A 4,853-nucleotide genomic window follows, 5' to 3' on the forward strand; every position below is an offset into this window, starting at 1 on the left:
CTGTCTTTTCGTATCTGACTCTAGTGCTCCGTTTATTATTTCTTGCAGAGCTGGTCCCCTGGTCACAAATTCTCTCAGTGGCTTTTTGTCTGAAAATGTTTTAATTTCTCCCTCATTTTTGAAGGACCATTTTGCTGGATGTAGGAGTCATGGTTGGCAGTTTTTCTCTTTTAATAATTTAAATATATCATCCCACTGTCTTCTAGTTTCCATGGTTTCTGCTGAGAAATCTACACATAGTCTCATTGGGTTTCCTTTGTATGTGATGGATTGTTTTTCTCTTGCTGCTTTCAAGATCCTCTCTTTCTCTTTGACCTCTGACATTCTAACTAGTAAGTGTCTTGGGGAACGCCTATTTGGGTCTAGTCTCTTTGAGATGCACTGCACTTCTTGGATCTGTAATTTTAGATCTTTCATAAGAGTTGGAAAATTTTCACTGATAATTTCTTCCATTAGTTTTTGCTCCTCCTTTTCCCTTCTCTTCTCCTTCTGGAACACCCACAACACGTATATTTGTGCAGTTCACATTGTCCTTGAGTTCCCTGCTACCCTGTTCAAATTTTTCCATTCTTTTCTGGATAGTTTCTCTTTCTGTTTGGAATTCAGATGTTCCATCCTCCAAATCACTAATTCCATCTTCCGACTCTTTAAATCTCTCATTGTAGGTATCCATTGTTTTTTCCATTCTTTCTACTTTATCCTTCACTTCCATAAGCTCTGTGATTTGTTTTTTCAGTTTTTCTATTTCTTCTTTTTGTTCAGCCCATGTCTTCTTCATGTCCTCCCTCAATTTATCGATTTTGTTTTTGAAGAGGTTTTCCATTTCTGTTCGTATATTCAGCATTAGTTGTTTCAGCTCCTGTATCTCATTTGAACTATTGGTTTGTTCCTTTGACTGGGCCATATTTTCAATTTTCTGAGCGTGATCCGTTATCTTCTGCTGGCATCTGGGCATTTAGTCAGTTTCCCTGGGTGTTGGACCCCACAGGTTGAAAGATTTTTCTGTGAAATCTCTGAGTTCTGTTTTTCTTATCCTGCCCAGTAGGTGGCGCTCGTGGCACACGTTTGTCTATGGGTTCCACCAGTGAAAGTTGCTTTGGGTCCTTTAACTTTGGAAAACTCTCGCCGTAGGGGAGGTTCGGCAGCCGAAGCCTCTTGGGAGAGTGCCAGCCGGCCCGGGGGTCTGAACGCGGGGAGGGTCGCTGACCGCCACAGCACGGGAGAGCACCTGACCGAATTTCCTAGTCTGCCCGGGTCACCAAGCGTGTGGGAGAGCCCCAGCTGCCGTAGCCCAGGAGAGTGCACTGTTTCCAACCGGACCAGGGAGTCACGTGTTTGGAAGGGACCCCCCGGTCACCGTTCTCCACAGTCTGGGGATTTCTGACCCAACTCTCTCAGTTGGTCCTGGGGGCCTCATGTGGTGGGCCCACCAGCCGCCGCGGCCCAAGGGGACCGCCTGCCCAGTGTTGCTAGCTGGCCTGGGTAGGAGGAAGGGAGGGACTCCGGCTGCTTGCCTTCCCGCCCGGGAAAGCCCGCACTCCTTGACGATCTCACCGGGGCTGGTTCTCCCAGACAGTCAGCCATTCCAGGATGGGGTATGCAGTCCCTTTGATCTCCGTCGTGGCTCCGGGAGCTGCTCTGTATTGTCTCCACTCCCCCAGTAACTAAGTACAGCATTCTTTGGGTGCAGGATTGTGATTTTACAAAGGCATGGTGGCAGACTCTGGCATCATACCAGGAAAGACAAAGTCCCATCATGATTCCCTAAAGAAAATGAAGGTGAAATGTCTACCCCTTACAGATTTTCAGGCCAGCAAAGATTGGTCTGAATAATCTAAAAACAGGCTTAACCGATGCAAGGTAAGTGTAACTGGAGAGACGGCATCTGCCAGTCAAGAATTAGGGAGGGAGCTTCCTGAAACCCTGAAAAAAAATTTTATGCAGGTTTTCCACGTTGTGGGCACTCTCCCCATAATGTGGGTAGGATAACTATAATTCCATGTGCAACAATGCTTTTTGTAAATAATCAAAGTAAAAATATTGGTAGTTAAGATTTCAACATAAATTTGAGGGACAAAGTTAAACACATAAGGACATTTTGCTTGGTTTCTAAATTCTACATTTTACAATTATGAATAATAAAGCAACAAATGGTCTTTTTTCACTGAGTCAATTCCTGAATAGAAAGATAAACACATTTTCCTCAATCTCATAAATTTACATATTAATCACACGCCACTGAGGCTGCAGGCATCTTTGTGCATGATTGCAAACCATGTCAGCCTATTCCACAACATGGAAGTCGATTTTGAAATTTACATAATCAATAAAGTGCTCATATCCAGAATATCTAATGAAGTGTGACAAATCAATATAGCAATGGTGAAGGGCAAAGTAAAACAAAATGTGCAAACCATCAACCACACCCACAACAGATTATCCAAATGGATTCTTAATCTGTGAAAAGAGGATGGACCTCATCAGACAGAAGGGAAACCCACAAGGAGCACATGGAATTTGGAGAAGCCTGGAGGCTAAGGAGTTAGGCCTTTGGCCAGGGTAATTCAGGTGCCTCATATCTACCTTCTTCTCCTCTTCTTTATGTTGTAATAACCTAAAGTCCATCCATACTCTGAGGTGCTTGTAGTGGCAAAACAACATTTGTCATGGCTTCAAGTAGCCAGATATCATCTCCTGTCCATCTGGGTTAAAGTTTCCATTGAACTTGGAATGGAAAGCACCCAAGGTGTTGTGTTTGGGTTTTCAGAAGCCTGCTAGTTCTTTAGGGAAAATCCCATAGCAAGCCTTGGGACAAGCATCTGAAGCAGGAGGACAGGCTCCTTGTGTGGCTGCTGGAGGGCTTCAGCCTGACTCAGGGAATGAAAGGATGAGGTAGAAGCACATCTGATGGGGTGAGAGGAAAGAACCATGGAGGAACTTCCCCAGTTATCACTTGGTTAGAACAGGCTTTGTCTCTGATGTTCCTACGTATGGTACACCTGGGGTTATTTCCTGACCACATGATTACACGATATCAGCATGGACTAATAGAAGGGGATAGAGCATGTCCATCCACCCGGTGCCCTAGTGCATGAGGAAGAGTTTCCCATGTGTGGCCTCACATTCTGCTCATGACTGTGCCCACTCTGGCCAAACCTCCAAAGATTTTCATCATTGCTCCAGAGCAGGATCATGTGTTTTCTAGTGACAAAGAACATCCCTTATCACTGTAAATTCTGTCCCTAATGCTGTCAAGAAGTGTGGAATGTATGGATAGATGGACTTCTCCAACAACCCCCTGTGCTTGCTGAGTCTCCCCTTCTGTCCTCAGGACACTATCTATACCTGGCCCCCATCCTCACGTGACCCCATGTTTCTGGTTGAGCCTCCTCAGGGCCTCCTTCACGTCCTTGTTCCACAGAATGTAGATGAGGGGGTTGAGCATCGGGATGACCAGGGTGTAGAGGATGGACACCACTTTGCCCTGCTCCATGGACTGCACAGCTCCCAGCTGGGCATACATGACAAAGACAGTCCCATAGAACAGGAAAACTGCGGTCATTTGGCAGCCACAGGTGGAGAAGACCTTCCGTCACCCAGCTGTGGAGCGCATCCTCAGGATGGTCATGGTGATGTAGCCATAGGACACAAGGACCACGAGTGTGGTGCCCACAATGATGAGCCCACAGAATCCAAACATGACCGGCTCATTGAGGGTTGTGACAGCACAGGCGAGCTGAAGCAGGGGTGGCACATCACAGAAGAAGTGGTCGATGCAGCGGGAGCTGCAGAACAGGAGGTGGAATGTGAAGCTGGCCTGCACAATGGAGTTGAGGCAGCCTACACAGTAGGAGCCCAGACCAGGCGGGTGCAGGCCATGGGGTGCATGGCGATGGGTAGCGCAGGGGACTGCAGATGGCCATGATGCAGTCATAGGCCATGACAGCCAGCAGGAAGCCTTCAGTGGTAACCAGGAGAGAGAAGAAGAAAAGCTGGGTGGCGCAGCCTACAAAGGTGATGAGCTTGGTGGAGGAGAAGAAGTTGCTGGAGGCATTGGGGGTGATGACAGACGAGTAGCACAGGTCCAGGAAGGACAGGTTCTTGAGGAAGAAGTACATGGGGCAGTAGAGGCGGGTGTCCAGGATGAAGACCACAATCATGGTGAGGTTCCCCAGGATGGTGACCATGTATAGGGTCAGGAACACAGCAAAGAGTAGGGCCTGAGACTCAGGGCCACCCTCAAATCCCACCAGCACGAACCCCTGTCAGGAGGCCCCTGAGAGGTTTCCATTTCTGTGGGGTGGCATGGCCTGAGCCAGGACACGGTGTCAGAGGAGAGGCAGGGGACAGCAGGAGGGAGAACTCATGATTGGACTTTCCCACGTACCTGCAGCCCTGGTGCCATCAGTGTCTTGTTTCTCATTGACCAGAAGAATGACAGTGTCCGTTTGCTTCAAAATGAGCTCCGAGTTGCCTGAAAAGGGAAACGTTTTGTCATTTAATTAAATCATAAATATGCACAGGGCCCTCACTCCACAGGAGTCTGAGATGTTGCACTGAGGATGCAGTGATGTCTAGCACAGCTGAGCTTATGGTGTAAGGACGGCATTTAAGTCTCCCTCTTTCTTCAGCTCTGGACGTTCTCCCATCCCCGTGAGTGGTGCCCCTTCCTCAGGTCCATGCCTGGGTTTGCACATGCAGTTGGTCTTGTGCTGTCCACACCATGTTCCTAGTTCATTAACCCAGGTAATGCCCATGGACTGTCTCCTCTCCACCAGCATCATGCCATGTGCTGATTATATCATGAGGCTGGGCTGGAAGAAGCAGAACCTCCACTCACCAGTGTTTACTCT

General features: G+C 47.8%; 1 pseudogene; it reads right to left on the bottom strand.

The window, feature by feature from the left end:
• Positions 1-3,358: 3,358 nt before the first annotated feature.
• Positions 3,359-4,307, bottom strand: LOC143676668 (olfactory receptor 9S13-like; annotated as a pseudogene).
• Between the last annotated feature and the right edge of the window lie 546 nt (positions 4,308-4,853).

The sequence above is a fragment of the Tamandua tetradactyla genome, chromosome 3 (assembly GCF_023851605.1).
Source record: "Tamandua tetradactyla isolate mTamTet1 chromosome 3, mTamTet1.pri, whole genome shotgun sequence".
NCBI lineage: Eukaryota > Metazoa > Chordata > Mammalia > Pilosa > Myrmecophagidae > Tamandua > Tamandua tetradactyla.